Here is an 18,877-nt window from a genome sequence, read left to right on the forward strand (position 1 = left end):
GGTAATAAATAGGGATTCTCAGCAATTGCCTTTTGAGTTTCATGCTAGGTTTAACTGATAAAGACACCAGGACATAGCCAAAGCAATTTCTCAAAAGCCTAATTTGTTCACTCAGTAAGTATTTATTAAGCACATACTTGGTGCCAGAGTAAGCAAGGTCCATTCCAGGGAAGAGTGTGGTGGACATGGCACTGTCTGGCCATGACTTCTGGGCCTTGCTGATGCTGACTCTGGGCATGAGAACTTTATGACCACTTTCCTTTTAACAGCTGGGGGTCAAGTGTGCCATGGAGACTGGTGAATTGACAACCACTAGGATTCTATAAAACGTTGACACATAGGTTTCTAACTTTTTTTGCAGGAATCCACAGTTACTAAAGTCACTTCTAGTTGGATATACAACATTTACGGAGGCTTTGAAGAAATCCAGAAATTTGTCTGCATACATTCCCTTAGAGGGAAGACATCAGAGGATTTCTTAAAATAAAAATTCTTCCTTAGCTTTGACATGCCTGTAAGCCTAATAATGGCTAGAGCATTTCTTATAGTTTTCAATTCACACACACACACAAAAGAGTGATAATGCCCAAAGAAAGTGAGTGTATTGAATTTCTACAAACTGTCTATTTCTAATATAGATCAAATTTGTATATATTACAAGATGAGTAAATAAGATGTGGAACAAGATACTTCTGCTCTCGCATTGAGGTAACAGTGAGTTAGTCTCCTACTGTTGCTTCCCATAGCCTGGCTTACCATGTGCATTTCCTTACCATTAATTCTAATCCTTTAATGAGAATAAACTCAAGGGATTTTTATTACATTAATTGCTAAACTTGTTCTGGTAGGAATTTTCATCCCCATTTAATACCCAGTCTGAGAGAATTACAGTTGAAAGTGTACAGAGAGATCATCAAAACCATTCTGTCGGCTACAGAAAAATCCCCTCTGTTCCACCTCAGTCTGTGGTCATGCAATATCTTGAATATCTGCAGACATAGGTGTTTTTAACTTGAAGCATTTTTTCCTTATAGATTATTTTAATGCCTTGATATATTACTGTTCACTGCTGCCATCGAGTTCCCCCAAATGAAACTAAACTTTCTTTCATATGGCAGACTATCCAGCTTCTGAAGGCCACTCGTGACCCCTTAATGGGCAAAACACCCTGGTTGCTCTTCCTGTGGTTATCCTTGCTCTTTGAAGGACAACCATGTGCTGAAGACTTTGGAGAGAGGGTTCTTTATCTATAATTTTTGCTCTGTTAGGCAAGGGTGTTCTCGATTTAATAAGATTCTATGCATTTGAATTAAAGTTAACACAGCAATGGAACAGCAGCTTCTCTTGCTTGAATTCAGCCAGAATCACAGCTTGTTAGTTAGCACTTGGGGGGTTGTGTGGAGGGTGAAGTTAGATCACTAATCAGAAAGAATAATTACTCCCTCTGGACACTGCTTGACTTCAAAATTCCCTACTCATTTTCAGATTTAACTGATATTAAGCCCCTGTCTGATTCTAATTACTATGTAAGGTGGTTTTGTACACCTTTATATTGGTTGAGAAAGCTAATTATCTGAGGAAGCCTGAGGCTGTGTGGCAGGAAGAGGTCTCATTTACTCAAAGCTTCAGCTTTGACACTGATGAAACCATCATTTATGAAGTTGGACTGTATTATGATGTTTTTATACGTTTCATTTCACTTTATTCCCAATTCGGATATAATTATCTTTATTTTCACTTTAAAGATAGAAAACTGAGATGAGAAGGTATTTGTCACTGACAACCAATCAAGACAGAAAGATGTACGAACCCATCTGTCAAATCCACAGCACCTGCCATCTCATTTAGCTTGGGAGTATCCAGAGCTGACATCTTCATTATTTCTGTTGCCTTGTGTTAGCTAGAATTTCAATAACAGGATAACCACCTCGCTTAACCCGGATTACTTGTGGGCCTATACAAATGGAAATCAAAGATTAAGAAAGCAAAAAGTACTCATTAGAAAGACAAATACTTCATTATCTTGCTTATATGTGAAGTCTAAAAACAGAAACAAATACAAAAACCTTACAGAAACCGGGAATAGATTTGTGGCTATCAGGAGTTGGGAAGTGGAGGAAATGGGTGATGTTGGTCAAAGGGAACTAACTTCCAGTTATAAGATTGTTAAGTTCTGGGGAGCTAATGTACAGCACGGTGACTATAGTTAACAATACTCGATTGTATACTTGAAAGCTCCTGGAAAGTTAAATCTTAAATATTCTCACAACACACACACACACGAATGCACAAAGCTAACCTCGTGAGGTGATGGATGTGTTAAGTAACCTTATGTGGTAATCATTTTCTGATACAACTATATATATATTAAACAATTACATGGTACATCTTTAATTTACCCAATGTCATATATCAAATATGTCTCAATAAAGATGGAGAAATCTTATGTATTTTTAAATGTTTAATAAATGAAACTAGTATTATTTTTAAAACCCTGTTTCAGTTGTATGCATGAATGTACATACTCAGTTATGACATATTATGTATTTTTTTCCTATGAGTTGAATTTTAAAAGATTTAACAGCTGGCTTAGAAGAATATGACCAAGAAGTGTTGGAGAGAGAATACTGGAGACAGAGAATCTAATTAAGAGGCCACGGTAATGGTCCAGGAGAGAATGAAGAACTAAGATAAGAAACTGCAATGAGAATACACAAGAAGGAAAACTTAATTATCCTCAGATGCCAAAGGGGAGGGATAAGGAAAAGACAGGGTGAGTCCCATGTTTCTGGTTGGATGAATGAGTGACAAATGACCTGATGAAAAATTAAATAAAAGTGAGGAGGGATTTGGAGGGAAAAGTAAATTCAGTTTGAATTATCCCCATCATACCCCTAAACAGAATATGCAGTTAAAGCCTTCAAGTTAAAGACATAGGTTAGAGAGTCAGAAGTAGATGATATTACACAGAGTGAGGGTGGACTAAATAGATAAGAGGTCATGTACAATGAACTGAGGGAAAAGAAGCAGCAAATATTTAAGGATGTTATCAGAAAAGTTGAAAAATAAACAAGAGAGAATGGTTTTAAGAAGCCTGGAAATAGAAAACTAGTTTTCTGAGTGGGAGTAGTCACCTCTATTAAATGCCAAAAAATGTCAATAAAGGACTGAAAAGCATTTATAGTTTTCACAATTAAGTGGCAGCTGGCAGCTTTTGTCAGGCAACTTCAGATAAGTATAAGAAATTGAAACAGTTATAAGGAAGTGAATAGTAAGTTACACAAACTCACATATGCATGCATGCACACACACACATACACATACCACTCACACAATCTGTAATCCTATCTCTGAGGAAATCTACTCTAACCCAGCTTAGTCAAAATGAAAACTGATATACAACATGCTAGTTTTAACAAATGAGGTTTCTAACTGAAGTAGTCTTCATTAAATCACTGAAATACAATTGATGTTGAATTATAAGCAAAGAAAGTTTAATGTTTCTCTGGTTTTGCGATTTTTCTTTTTCTAAACTTCTGCTACAAGTGACAGGATAAAGCACCAGTTAAGAGTGTGGATTTTGGGATTTTGGAATCAAATTGCCGGTATTCGATACCATCTCTGCCAGAAGACTAGTTATGATCCCTTAGACCTGTTATTACTCTTTAGTCTCTTTATCAGTAAAATGAGGATGTTGTTGATAATAGTACTTTGTTTTAGGAGTTGGTTGTTTAACGGTTAAATGAGATCATACATGTAAAGTGCTTAGGTTTATGCTTGAACACTTAAAAGTCCTCAAGAAATGTTACTATTTTTCTGAGTCCTCTTGAGAATAAATTCCTAGAAAGAATAAAGGGAAAGAAGGGATACTGATATTTGCTACAATTTGTTTCATATAAACTCTGCTGAAATAGAAACTGAACACGAGTATGCAATATTTTTGAGGGCTCAAATAAATATGATCAAAAGCTCAAGTTTTATTCGTACACATTCAAAGTGGCTTGAATTTTTTGAGGGCTCTAGTTTTTAGTGCTACATTTGATGGTTATACACTTTGTTGTGTCAGGTGCATCTTTAAATAAAAAACAGAGTATCGTGTTCCATAAGGAAACCAAGACGCTTTGATGCTTCCAAACATGACCCATTGATCTTTGACGCTTTAACATTGCTAATTAAAATCAAAGAGCTAAAAGTGGAATTATGTAAAAGTTTTCACTTAAATATTTCACTTTTCACTTAACATTTTTAAGATTAAAAAATGATTTTTAAAATGTTAAAACCTTTCCAACAGATTATAATCAATTATAACCAAGTGGAGTATAATCAATTATAACCTAGTGGATTATAATCAATATCCATAGTTGCTGAGAAAATGTTTTTAATTATAGATATTAAAGAAAAAAATTAAGAGCACATGGCAACATTATGTGAGATGAGTTTTGAATATACAAGATATACAAATTTGAAAATAAACCACAAATAGTTGTATTCGGTAGTCACTCACCCAAAGTTTCAATGAAACTGTAATTATCAGTTATTCCCCAATTTCAACACATTATGATATTTGATGATTCAACTAATAACTGATCCCAGGGAGAAGCCTTCAAACCACAGACTTCTTCATTCCATTCACTTCTAAGCGTATAAATAGCTGTAACATTCCAGGACCAGTCACTTTCCATTTGTTATAGCAGCATCCAAGAGAAGAAACTAACTGGAAAATTTGAGGTAAGGGAGATCTTAAATGTCATTGATATTAATTCATCAAGATATATTATATACCTTATATAAAATATATTCTCTAGATAGATATATATGCATATCCTATAAAGTGTCAAAATCAGAATTATTGAGACTATTATGTAATGGTTGCTTGAATTATAAACTTCAAGTAATGAGACAATCATTTCGGGTATATTTATTTACAAAACTTTTTCATAAAATCACCACTACCCAGCTATATAGTAAGTGCATATTTTAGAATGACCATAAATAAATCTTTGTGGGAGTGGAGTGCTCATGGCACATGAGGCTGCTACAGAGCCTCTGACTCTACAATTCTAGTTTTATGGATCTAAGTCAGCAAATAGAGGGGACATGCATTATCGGTTATTCTCTAAAGTATGAACAAGGGCCAATTTATTTGTAGCCTCCTGTTTTATCTTTGAAATTTGCTGTATTTATGTTCCATTCTATCACATACCACATTGATTTTAAGTTAAAAATTACTTGGGTTTTCCTATAAATCCTTGAGTGAAATTGATGCTCTAGAAAGATGCATCTAATTTATTCAGAGCCATTGGATTTATTCCTGACTAGACAGCAACACATTGCTATGGGTACCACAGCTTGAGGAGTAGAAAAATAAAAGGTGATAGTTGTTAATGATGCTAGTTCCTGACTATAAGACATGATCTGGAAAAGTCTGTGGTGTGGTTTATTTACCTCTTTACTTAATGTGGTTTTAAATAATCCTTCATACCAGTTTGAAGTCTCTCAATTATATGTGGTCAGCTTAAATTCTATCCTCTCCAAAATTTGTCTCAGTTTTCTTCTAAACCCTCTCACTATTTTGCTATTTCTATGTATAGTATTTATAAGCATTTGCCTTGCATTATAACCATATCTGTCTTTCCTTACTAGCTGCCAGAGGGCAGAAACTATGTCCCTGACACACTTAGAAAAATGCTGTGCACTTAGAAGTTATACTAATCGTGGGTATATGTGTTTGTGAGAAGTGTATGTGAGGGTGTGTATATTAGTGTGTGTAAAACTTTTACTGTTAATTGCCTATATGGCCCATCTTCCTACAGAATTCCGAACGTGACTGGAATTTTAAATTCCTGTTTTGTCACAATCTTAACATCATCTGGTATTTTTTTCATTCCAATTTGAATTTTGATTAATATGATACAAAATAAAGACAAACTTCAAAACTTTAGTACATTTTTCTTTTACATTTTCATTTTCTATCTCACAGATATTTAGAAAACATCAGGAGGTGATGAAATCCTCCTAGCATCTCCATTAATCACCTCTTAGCCACCCCCAAATAATAATAATGATATGGGAAATTGACATTTTCCTCAATGTAAAATTAATTATATTATCTTCAGAGAACTTTGCAATTTATTGACCTATTACCATGTGCTTACCAAGGTTCATGAAAGCAGAGACTTTCTCAACTGCTATCTATGCCATTACCTAAAACAGTGTTTGGCAATCAGTGATCAAGAAATACTTTGTGAATAAATATAGAGCAACTTGAAGAAAAGTCCCCTAGCCAACCCCCCTTTCCAATTTGACCACCTTTCCCAGACACCCCCATCCCCTGTATATTCCCGTGTCAAGAGCATCCACATCAGGACCAAGAAAAGAATTAATGACTAATGACACCGTCCCATAGGTAAAACTGCCCATTCATGTTTGATATCAAGTAGTACATACATGCATATTGTATTCAAAATACTTTAATGCAATTTCTCTGCTTTATTGTCTACTTCTCTATTATATAACATGACCATTAGTTAAATATTTATTTACCTCAGTTTTCCCTTTTATTGCCAATTAATTATACCATACACTATAACTATATGTATCATAAGATGAGTCTACAACATAAATTAAAATAGAACCAAATATTTGGAAGTGTCTTTTCCCAAATGTCAAAAATAGATGTCTCTAAACAGCATGGAATTTTGGGAGGCTGCCTGGGAACCAAGGCAAATAATCTGTCACCTAAATTAATTTCATGGTCATCGTTATATGGAATGTTGTTTTGAACTTCTTGGGATCCCTGATTAACTGCTTATCCCCACACTAATAGTTAGTAAAAACTGAGGCCATAGTTCAAGTCAGAAACTACTCTCATCACCATATACAGAAAAATATTATTCATAATTAATATGTGAATATTCATGTTTAAAAGAATTGATGAAACATGGTTGTAAAATTGCAGAACACCTTTGAATGTACCTAAAAAAACAATGTTCTCCAAATGGGTTGATGCCCTAAGATTAAGTAACTGGTCCATGGTCAAAGAACTACCTGTGACATAATTTGTACTACAACTAGATCTTCTGAATTTGTGTTAACATTTGGTCTTTCTATCACTCCTAGAATACTTCTGAAAAAGATGAAAGTTCTCCTTCTGCTCACAGCCATGTTGGCAGTAACCACTGGTTTCCCAGTGAGTATTTCTACGTTTCAGAGTATTTATGGAGTTTTTTGGTTGTTGTTGTTCTAATTCATAAATCCTAGGAAATTTTTCCTCCTCACACTGTATTCTACTTGGTAGACATGCCTAATGTCTGATTTTTAACATTATATTCTATAAATCTTAAAATCATATACTGTTCAGTGTATTAATTCCACATAGTCTTGGTACAGTGGTGAATTTGAGGCATTTGAAATAAATATTAACACTTTTTAGAAAAATAATTCCTACAAAAATTTTCTGGAATCTCAAATCCTAGATTTTTTAAAAAGTGGATACTATGAAATAATATTACAGAGTGTCTAGTCAAATTCTTTCATGCCCATGTATATATTTCTCAGTTTGTGTGTTTTATTAGCATGAGTTGAATTAATTTCACTTTTGATCTTTAGGTCTCTCCAGAACAGGAAAGAGAAAAACGAAGCGTAAGTTACACTCTCTCTTTTTAATATGTAAGATTTCCATGTGAAATATCCTTAAGTGTAGTTAAAGATATTCCTTATACAAACTTCTCAAACTCCAGAGAAATTCTTAAGGAATTCTAGTATTAGACTTAACAGAGGTTTAGTCTTCAGCGATTTGACCTCTACTTGATAGAAATAAAATTATCTCAGTACCTCGTGTAATAGTGGGACCAGTGGAAGCTTGAATCACTCTATGATGAATTAGGTTATATTATTTTTAAATGAAATTATCTAGCCTAGTAAAGGTTCATAATTCCTCATGTCTCCATTTTGCTTTATCTCTACAAAACCCATTCCAGAAAAGGTAAAAAATAAAATAATGAGAATAATAAAAACTTGAGAATTAGGAAACACAGACCTGCTATAATGACCCCACCAGTGACAAATTCACTAAGGGTTTATTTTGGTCTAAATAGTTAATCAAAAACACTTAAGCAGAAGAAAATAAAAATCTTAAAAGGGAGGGTCTTATTTAGGAATTTGTTTATATTCAAATAAATCTCATTATCTGAAAGGAAGCATGATTTATCAGCCAAAAGTGTAGAGTGCTAAGATACAGAAATTAATAGGAATATAGATGAGAAGGTGGAGAGGGAAAGAGAGAAGAAAGAAAAGAGAGGAGGTTATGTCTAAAGGCCTTGAGTAAAGACCTTGTATAAAGGCAAAGGGACAAAACTGATGTCTCTTCTTCAACCCCTGCCCCCTCAGTCTAATACCTACAGAAGTGATTATCAGGAAAATTTGGCTATGAATAGAAAGGTACAAGAACATAATTATCTCTAAATAATTTCCTAAAATTTTCTAAAATGATGCAAATTAATCAAAGCCCTGTTCATAGTTTACATAGAAAAGGTAAATGGTTTCAGAGCTTCTAAAGCCTCTACTTAAAAATGAAGACCCACATGTTAATTTAATTTCTTTTTCTCAACAGATCAGTGGAAGTGATGAACTACCTTCACAGCTTTTTGTGCCCCCTAACATATATCCATTTTTCCCATATCCACCATTCCTAAATCCATGGTCTAGGTATTTTTATCCTCCCATTCCAGTAGCTCTGTCTGGACCTACAGCTATCCCTCCTAAAGAAGAATTATTAGAAAAGAAAAGTCCCAGTGCAATTTAGGACAAAATAGGTGGTGAGTATACAAAGCACAAAGTTTATTTTGTTTTGTTTTTGCTTTTTAGGGCCACACCTGTGGCATATGGAAGTTTCCAGGCTAGGGTCAAATCGGAGTTGTAGCTGCTGGCCTACATCAGAGCCACAGCAATGAGGGATCTACGCCCATGGCAATGATGTATCCTTAACCCACTGAATGAGGTCAGGGACCCAACGCACATCCTCATGGATACTAGTCAGGTTTGTTACCACCAAGTCACAGAAGGAACTCCCCAAAGCATGTGTGTTTTAACTTTTGCTGTCTGTGTATTGGAATGCATCATCCCACAGGGAAAAAAAAAAAAGTTACAATATTTTCATTTAGCCCCATTAAGTTACAATTTATTTCAATCTTTTTCTCTGCTAGAAATTGTTAGGTCTCTGCTGAGGGATACAAACATGTATCCTTCCATAGTTCAACCAACACACCAGTTTCAATCCCTCACCTGCTGTGATGTGATAGAAATAAGTTTTCTTATTAAAATATTTTTGCAAAATATTTTTAACATTTTCTACTACCATCAACAACTGTGCATTTAAGGGCTGAATCAGAGTACTAAAGAAGGCAAAACTTTAACCAAAATGAAGATCATAATAAAGGAACTTGTGGACCTAGGATCAAAGAGAGACTTCGGCTGAATCCTTAGAAAATCATGCATTAATTAGAAAACTCCTAGCTTCTGACTGTCACATTGAAACAAAATCTTAAAGGCTGAATGCCCCAGCTATAATAGAGGTCCCTATCATCTCATCATGTCAAAAACAAATTGATGGTCTCTTAATCACCAATGATTTTTGGAAGTGAAGACTGTAAAAGTCATATTAGGACCCAGAGGATTGTTCTAGGAAACAAAAAACTTGAATATGAACCACTAAAGGCTTCTGCCTTCTTCCCTGTAGCTACTCAGTCTTCTTGAGCAGGAAGTGTCCTAGTCCTTGAACTAGGGGAAATATTTTTGGGGAAATATTTGCAATTTAAAAGCAAAAGACTTACATGTTCATAAGTAAATGACCTATTGAGATTAACTGCTCTATACCTATGATTTATTTTAGGTCAAATTGAATGTGAGCCACTTCCTTGAAGAATAAATTGCCTTGTTAATAAAAGAAAAATAAACGTGATTGAAGCAGCATACAGTGTTTTCTCATTAATATCTCAAGCAGCTCTCTTTAGTAAACATGAAAGAAAAGATCTTGGCTACCCATTTTCTAAATGTGCACTGCTGGTAGGAATGCAAAATAAATTTTAACAGATTTTAATATACACTTCCTGATGACTAACCATTATAGGGAAGGTACTGGCGAGGAGCTGACCAAAATCAACCAGCCCTGGAATCACCTTGAATGAAAGTCTATCAGTAGCTTATGCTGTGAAGTTCTACTCCTTGTATTAATGAGACTAGAAGATGATTTAATTTAATTCAAAAACATATTGGAGTAACTGAGTCTGAATCACTCAAATACCTATTTAAGTCTGTAATTTGTAAGATAGTAAGACTGATGCATTGGTAAATGATATCAAAAACAACCAAGTCTCAAACTTAAAAAAAAACATATGGGTAATGGGTGGGATCCTAAAAATAGCATTTAAGTCATGCTTATAGGTTACAGAGTGCTTTTCCAGATCATTATATCACTGAATCTCCACATAATCTTGGCATAGGAATCATATTTTATATGTGGCAAAATTGAAGATCATGAAATTCCTGTGTCCTACATAGTCATAGACCCAATACGTGGCAGAAAAGAAGTAAAAACAAGTATCCAAATCTTACACATTTGTTTCAGTAGTTCATCTAGTAAGACAAATTCTGTGTCCTGGACTCCACAATGATGGTACCCAAAACAAGTTAAATCCATCTGTTTTCACTTTATTCAGGAAAAAAATCAAACTCATGCTAACAGGGTAACATCTCCACCACTCTTACGCTAATTTAGCTGCCACACGGCCAGTGGAATTATTTTGGAAAACATACAATGGCCTGTATATCCTGTTCAAATGCCTTGTAAGGCTTCTTATTGCCTACAATAAGAAGTCCATTTTCCCCTACATGGTATTCAAGGCCTCCAGCTTCTTCCCAAATCTCCCCTGCCCGCCCTGCCACCAGTCCAGCCTCCCTTGCATCCTCCACTGTCACACTGCCGCTCCCATGCCCAAAACTGGCCCTAACTCACACACAACTGGGCCTTTGCTCATGATGCTCTCTCTTCATGAAATATCCATCCCTCTCTTTCACTCTTTAAATCAAATTTATTGTTCAAGATCCAAATCCAATATTATTATTTGCATGAAAAACTTTCTCCAATCTCTCTAAATAGAATGAATACGAATCTCTCACCATTTTGAACATCTCCCACTGAATTTTTCCACTGTATTATGAATCTCATTCTACTTTACCTTCTAATAAAATAAAATAATTCATTTGCAGGTCTATTTCTTTCTTAAAGAGATTGTAAGTTCCTAGAGTATCACAATAATATAACTATTTCCCAGTATTTATCATAGTACAAACTACCCAGTGAATGTTTGGTAAGTGGACTATATTAATAAAAGTTTCAAAATGACTGATTTTCAGAAAAAGAGCTTCGTCATTAATCTATATCAACAGCTGAGTTAGCATAAGATTCCTTCTTGTGAGAGGAAAACAAACTTCTTAAAATCAATATTTAAATGGAAAGTGGTAAATAGTTCTCTTACTTAATTACAACATTATCACAGTAAATTGGGTAACTTTGTGTCTACCTGTACTTTGCTATAGAAATTGCATAGCCCATGAAACATCAAGTCATGAATAAAATTCTTTCTCCTAAAACAATCCAAGCAACACACACACACACACACAAACACACACGCACGCACACACGAAACGTCTTAAAACATTTAACATTTTCATCAGCAATGGGAAAACCAAGCTCAGAGGCTTTCAGTTTACTAAATATATTTTCTCTTCCATATAAAGTAAATGCATCTAGTAAAGGTTTTGTGAACTTTATTGCAGAACAATTTGTCCTAATGATCAGTTACCATAAATCCCATGACGAACACTCTAGAAACAAATCCCTGAAGGAGAAAAAGGTGACGGGTGGCAATGAAAAGAACTTTCCTGCAGTATATGACAAAAGCCATCCAACAAGATTCTACCGGCACAATAAGCCTTTCATTGTGTCACAATGGCAGCCTTTGTCCAACAGGTAAATTATCAGGAAATTAGAAAAATTCTCCTTGAGCAAAGACTGCATCTCTCCACCCCAAGTTTAAATTGTTCATTGCTGAGACCCTTAGCATCAGTAAGCTGGCGGTAGATCAAGGCCAGCCTAATGAGCCTCTTGGCAAGGCTGGAGCAGGGAAACTGCTGTCTCCCTTCACTATTTTCAGGGATTAGAGGCTCCTCAAACATTAAACATTCACTCTTTGGTATTAAAGTCAGTGCTCCCAGTTAAAACTATGGAAGTGACAGCAAGAGGACCAAACTGTCCTCAACATAACTAGGTCAATTAATTTTACAGGAATTATTTCTCAACCTTATAGCTGACAGATTGTAGCTCATCAAATGACTGATGCAAGGCAGCCATGGGAAAGCAAGATGGAGGAGCATAAAGAAAGTAGGAATTCAGAGCCCTGAGGGGCCAAAGGAGAGATCTTCACTACCCTGAAGGCTGGGAAGGCCAGCTCTGCAAGTAATTCACTTACCTCCCTTTTTTTCAATTACTGATGTACTTCTTAACTCCCAGATTAGAATTCTTACTTTATTCACCTCAAATTATGTCATCGTAACCTTTGGTGGGGGGGATGTCATTTACTTTTAACTACTAGATTTGTGAAGCAAATATATTCTATTAAAATGAATCAGTTATTCCCCAGTGGATTTGGGCAACATTATTCCTGGTCCTGACATGTTTGATTGCTGTGGTTGGTAGGAGAGTTCCCCAATAAACACGTCAGTCGAACTTCCATTTTCTTTCATTATCCAGTGTTGGCTAATGGAGATAGGATCCACTAAAACACTGTTCACCAAGGTATGTTTCCTGAAGCATTAATCTCAATAGTTGGCCCCCCAACACATATTTATCCTCAAAATGTCTCTTAGAAATTTACAGTGTACATACACATGGTAACATTCTTGAAAATGCCAGTTAAAAAAAATCATTTTGCTTAACTACATTGCTCAAAGTATATTGAACCATAGAATGATGCCAGTCTCCTCTAAAACAGTTGGCAAAACCAGCGTGTCCCTGAGCAAACCATGCCATTTTAAAATGTAATCAGCTATAGAGATACTAGGCACCACATTCACATGGAGTTAATATACTAATTACTGAAAGAAGCGTCCATGGAATAGCAACCAAAGAGCTAAATTCAACTCCACTGTTCTGTAATTCCATTGGGAGGACTCATACGTCTCCCATATAATCTTTCAAATTTCATTCACTAAAAATCTAAATATCAATTTTGTGTCCATTGTGCTAAATGCTGGGGATTTGAACTCAAAAGGATTTTTTCCCCCTTTAAAGATGTTACAGTCTAGTGAGGAGGAGATTAACACATATACAATTTCAATAAATGTAATAAGCACTCCAATACGGTATTCATAGAGTTTTTTGGTTTTTTTCCTTTGTTTGTTTTTGTTTTTCAAGCAAAGGGAAAATTAGTTCTTCCTACACAAGTTAGAAAAGGTCCCACTGGTGACTTTCAGCTGAATCTTAGTGGAGAAATAGGTTATTGGCAATTAGATAAGCACAAATTAGATGCTCAATAGAGGTTTACCAGATGGATAACTTCAACACTCAAATTTTTATTTTTAATAACATTTAGTCTCAATCAGTAAAGTAAAAGAGAGAAAAAATAGAAATAAAAAATTTAGAATCTACTTCTAATGAATATACAAATGAGTACATACATTTCTCTTAAGCTAATAACCTCTGACCTGAGAAACAAAAGGAAAGGTTTCTTAGTAATATATCTTAGTAATATTCTTGTTCAGTACATAATATTTCTGTTACACAGATATAGAGCACAAATATCACCTGATGAGTTATTTTCCTATGTAAATGGTTAAGATATCCAGGAGAGAGTATTTTTCCAGATTTCTATGTCAGTTTATTAATACCCAGGCAGAGTTGAAACTTCTAACCAAAGTTGGGTCAAATCAAGGTAGCTGAAGGAAGTTATAGTTACCAGCAACAAAACAAGTGCAACTGAAGTGCCCCTCCCTCCAACAGCTTAAGTAAGCCTCCAGTTCCCCTCAGCAATCCAAGACTCTGGTACTGGAACAGAAAGGAGACCAAAGGGCAACACTGAAATCCAGCTGCAGTCTCCCCAAACAGGAGCCCAGTTATAGCCCAGCTCCTCCTGGTAGTCAGGGGAAGTTAGTTCTAATGCTCTCTCAGAAAACGTTATCCCAGAAAAATCCATCTCTTAGCTATATACACTAGCTTTTCAGTGAAATAAATTAGAATTACAGGGAAAACAGAAAATAGGCTTGTTCATTTTAGAAGTTCCTCATGACCAGTTTCTGACTTTATCCAAAAGAAAGCAGTGGTTTCCAAACTCATCTGTACAAAAATCATTCAGGCGTTTATTAATTAAATTAAGCACATTTCCAGAGACACTGCTTGCCTTAAAAATTCTGACTCAGTACTATGGAGTGAAGCAAGAATTTGCAACTTAAATAGTTCAGATAATTATTTCTGAAACAAATATTTAAGTGACTCACATGCACCAAAGATCCATACTCTGTGAACTTATCTTCTAGTGGAAGAAGACAAAAATAGGAAATGATCATATATAAATTTTAAAAAGCATTTCATATTGTGATAAGTTATGAAGTAATGTAAAAAAGGCAAAATAATAGAGTGCTGAGGGAAAGGAAAATGACTATTCAGAAAAGGTGCCAAGGAAAACGTTTCTGAGAAGAAGACATTTAAGCCGAATCATATAAAGGAGACACTAATGAGAAAAACTGAGTTAAGACAATTCCAGAGACTATGAACACAAGTGAAAAGTTCCTGATTTCCCCAGAAATCCCAGAGTCTGGCATCTTCTAGGAACAGAAATTTTGCTGAAGCTAGACCACAGTGAGAGAAAGATTGGTAGAAGATAAGAGGAATTGAGAAAGACTAATTGGCTCTGATAAAATATTTAGAATTCATCCTAAGTGCTATAGGAAGCCACTGTAAGACTTTAAGCAGGAGAATAATCATATCATATATACGTCCAAAAAATAACATTTTTATAGCTATGTGAAGAATGAGTGTAAGATGACAAAGGTGAATGTAGTGACGTCAGAAAGGAATCACTGGGATAGGCAGGTGTGTGATGTCAGTAGCTGGGACTCACTAAAGCAATAAAGGTAAGACTAGAAAGAGGTGGCAGATTCAGAATATATGGTTAAGACAGGGCTTATGATTCTTCTAACAGACCGTTGGGGAGACGGAATGAAAGATGATCCATAGGATTTTCTCTTGAGCCACTGGGGGTATCATATGGCCATTTATTAAAAAGGAGAAGACTAGTGAGTTGACAGGGATATTCAAATATATATATTTGGAAGTCAAATATTCAGATTTGCTCATGATAAATTTGGAATGTCCTTTCCAAACACAAATGGAGGTGTTAACAACAGCTGTTAGATACATCAATCTGTAGTTCGGTGAAGTCAGCAGCATGTAGATGATATTTAAGGAATGGAGTAGGTCAACTGGAAGAATCCTAAACATGGGGTGAGGGGAGGTGGAGGCCTGGTGAACTCAGGAAGAATCTTTGGAAGCTTTCCCAACTTTAGACTTTATAAAGAAAATGAAAAAAAACCAAAAGAGAAATTAAGAGAAGCCAGTGATTTGAGAGGAAAAAACAAATAAACAAAAAAGAAATCACTACAAATCAGAAAAACTGATCACCATTACAAAGTCTGCTGAGACTGATTAAGCAGAGGACCTAAACATTAGCAATGGTTTTGCCACCTGGAGGTTATGGTTGACCTGGCTGTGTTAAATGGCCAGAAAGTAATAAATGACCTATTGGAAGAAACGAAGGACACAGTTACATAGGGCTCTAGGTAATTAACACTTTACAGAAGTGAAAAGTTTTCTTGATTACCCTGTGGATTTTGTATTATCTGTCTTTAAAAGGGACCTAAAAACCCTGGAATCCTAAAAGTTACTAAAACATGAATTTATGTGTGCACTAATACTAATGTCATAATGGCACCCCCATGGCCAGATGACTTAAATGTATCCTCACAGCCATGCTACCAATAGCCAGCAGACAGCATGTTCGCTTTAGGTATTCTCTGCAAGCAGAGGTCATGACTATCCGCTATATTCCCCAAAGTGCTTTGTTTTTTAAAAATAACCGTATAAATCTGCATATTGTTTATTTAACTGAATGATCTACAGGAGAGCAAAACTATAATATTCTACTTTGCTGGTGTTTGAAACAGTCTTTAAGAGCATTTCATGCTATTGTCCCATGATTTTTACATATCACAGCAACAGTTTCTGAAACACACAAGTTTCCAAACTAAAATGTTACTTTTCTGATGCCTTAAGGATTAATCATATAGAAAGTTATGTTAGACACTTACCTTGTGACTTCTATCAAAAATACTGTACTTCAAGCACACAGCAGACATACTCAGATTAGCCTGCTATCAATGAAGTTGCTAAAAAATAAAATGAGACAGAAAAAAATAATAAAACCACATTGTCTGAGAATACCACTAAAAGAAGGAAAAAATACAGATTAAGTACATATCAGATGTAAGAACTACTAACAGAACAAGAGAAAGCTGTTAGGGGTAAATGAATGCATATGAATCAATAATAATCATTTCACTTATCACAAAATGTTTATTTCATAGTGCTGGAAATACAAATTTCTTACTAAATACAATAGCTCCACTATATGAAAGTTATATAAATGGACACTGCTTATCAAGATCTAAACAAAAGGAAACCATAGCTTGGCTGAGAAGCCCTGCTGTTCCTCCTCCCATATTCCAAGGATGTTTCAGGAGTTGGCCCCTCAAATGAATATGTGACCAGATCAAGGCTGGTGAATCAGTTCTAGATCACAAACACAGTAAGTTTTGAGACATTGTTCAGCACCACCCTGACATCCTAGGAGATTTCATTTCATAGGAGTTCTGATTCCTCTTTTGCTTTTCTTTGGAAAATACCAGTGTATCTGAATAGCTCCAAAATATAATTAGTCTAGTTCATCTACAACAATGACTCAAAACTCTTTAGCTCTCTTAGATTGCCTTGGGTCAATATATATTCCATGGGGCATATTCAGTGTCACTAGTATTCAAGTAAATGTTAGACTAGCAGTTCCACAAGAGCAAAATCTTCACCTGCTTTGGTTACTAGTTTATCTGTAATTCCTGGAACAGTACCTGAAATAATTTAGGGGCCACAAAATAATATCCAGTTTTGCAAAGTTCCCAAGAGACCCAAATTAGTGTTTGAAGTGGACAGGAGACCCCCATTGTAGAAATGTTTTTTTTTTTGATATGAAGGATTCCTAGCATTCCAGGTGAAAAATATTATCCTATCAAAACAATGTCATTGAAGATGTCCTGAGTCTCTGTACCTGTGAGTTAAAGAAAGACTTGACTAAAATTAATCTCATTCTACGGCTCTAAATGAATGGCTGAGAAATGACAATGTGGAAGAGAACACCTTTATAATTCAGGGCCTGCCCCTAAACCATAATCTTCCAACAACCACTTGACCCAGAGGATCAAAGGAAAATAATGTGTCTAAACAGTGCGAATAGAATAGGTGGTCTTATTACTTTAGCAGTTGTTTTAGCAGTTTTGAAACTCTGCCATCTTTCTCTGACCGGCAGAAGTCAACTCTTCTGAGAAATAGAAAATCTCAATTTACTCTCTACAAACTGAATAAGTATTTTAGGGTTCTGAACATCATTCCTAACTTTCCAAAACATGAAATGCTTCTAAGAAAAAGAGGACTACAATACAATGCTGTTATTATTTCTTGTTTGTATTCTGGCAGTCCTACATTTGTTCCTGTAAATACCTCAATCTGGCCAGGATTTCACAGCTAATGTGAAGTCACAGTTAACATTTTTTTTTTTCCCAGAGAAATGTAAGCAAAAGAAAATATTATTTTCTGAATTATCTAGGCAAATTATTTGGTTAATTGTATTTTATCAAAATATTCCCCATATTAGTGGTGTGATAATACATGCTGTAAGTCAGAAGGTGATGACTCTGAAACAGAAAAATTATTCGAATTCAATAATTTAATTTCACACATCCAGAATGGTTCAACTTTATATATCGAAATTTTAAAATGTAAGGGCAAGTTTGGTTACGTAGAAGTTAATCAACCAGCAAGTATATATTGAATGATTGTACCATGAACTTACTGAAGAATAAAATGCAAATGGACTCCTACTTTATATTGATTAAAGTATTTCCTATTTGGATTTGACTTATAAGAAGTAGTTCTTGACATAAAAGAGATAGTCAGTTTTCCAATTTTTAAATATCAAGGGTTGTGATTCTGGAAGGAAGGTGACCAAACACAGCCCATCACATACATAGAATCATTTGATATCTAGGTTCTTAAATTAAAAAGAAATGTTTGAAATATAAATGTCCTGGCTAACTATTTTTCATTTTAATAATAGCTTTAAATCCAAATAGGTGGAACTAGTTGATTGAGTGCAATTATTATTTTTAAAACCCCTATCTTTTCATAAAACATAAAAATTCATTCTTTAAAAAGTGTGAATAGGAGTTCCTGCTGTGGTACAATGGGATTCTCAGCATCTCTGTGACGCAGGTTCGATCCCCATCCCAGCACAGTGGGTTAAGGGTCTGGTGTTGCCACAGCTGTGGCATAGGTTGTAATTGCAGCTCGGATCTGATCCCTGGCCCAGGAACTTCATATGCCGTGGGGCGTTCAAAAAAGAAAAAAAAAAAAGTGTGAATAGTCTCTTTTCAAACTTTATGAATGACAACTCTATTTCCCCTCTGCATTTGATTAACTAAGACTGATGCAAAGATGGCT

At 35.2% G+C, this 18,877-nt stretch overlaps 2 long non-coding RNA genes across 2 annotated transcripts in view; one reads left to right on the forward strand and one right to left on the reverse strand.

Moving 5' to 3' along the window:
• Positions 1 to 18,877, reverse strand: part of LOC102160683 — a 19,994-nt gene continuing 1,117 nt past the window's right edge. The window contains exons 2-3 of the long non-coding RNA XR_002346692.1: positions 16,420 to 16,497; positions 1 to 1,954 (exon numbers count right to left, since the gene is read on the reverse strand). This is a non-coding gene — a long non-coding RNA (uncharacterized LOC102160683). The remainder of the gene's footprint in view (positions 1,955 to 16,419; positions 16,498 to 18,877) is intronic.
• Positions 4,440 to 10,406, forward strand: LOC106507819. The gene is made up of 5 exons (XR_001304108.2): positions 4,440 to 4,728; positions 7,120 to 7,189; positions 7,609 to 7,641; positions 8,612 to 8,816; positions 9,890 to 10,406. It is a non-coding gene; the product is annotated as an uncharacterized LOC106507819 (long non-coding RNA).

Source organism: Sus scrofa, chromosome 8, assembly GCF_000003025.6.
Source record: "Sus scrofa isolate TJ Tabasco breed Duroc chromosome 8, Sscrofa11.1, whole genome shotgun sequence".
Lineage (NCBI taxonomy): Eukaryota > Metazoa > Chordata > Mammalia > Artiodactyla > Suidae > Sus > Sus scrofa.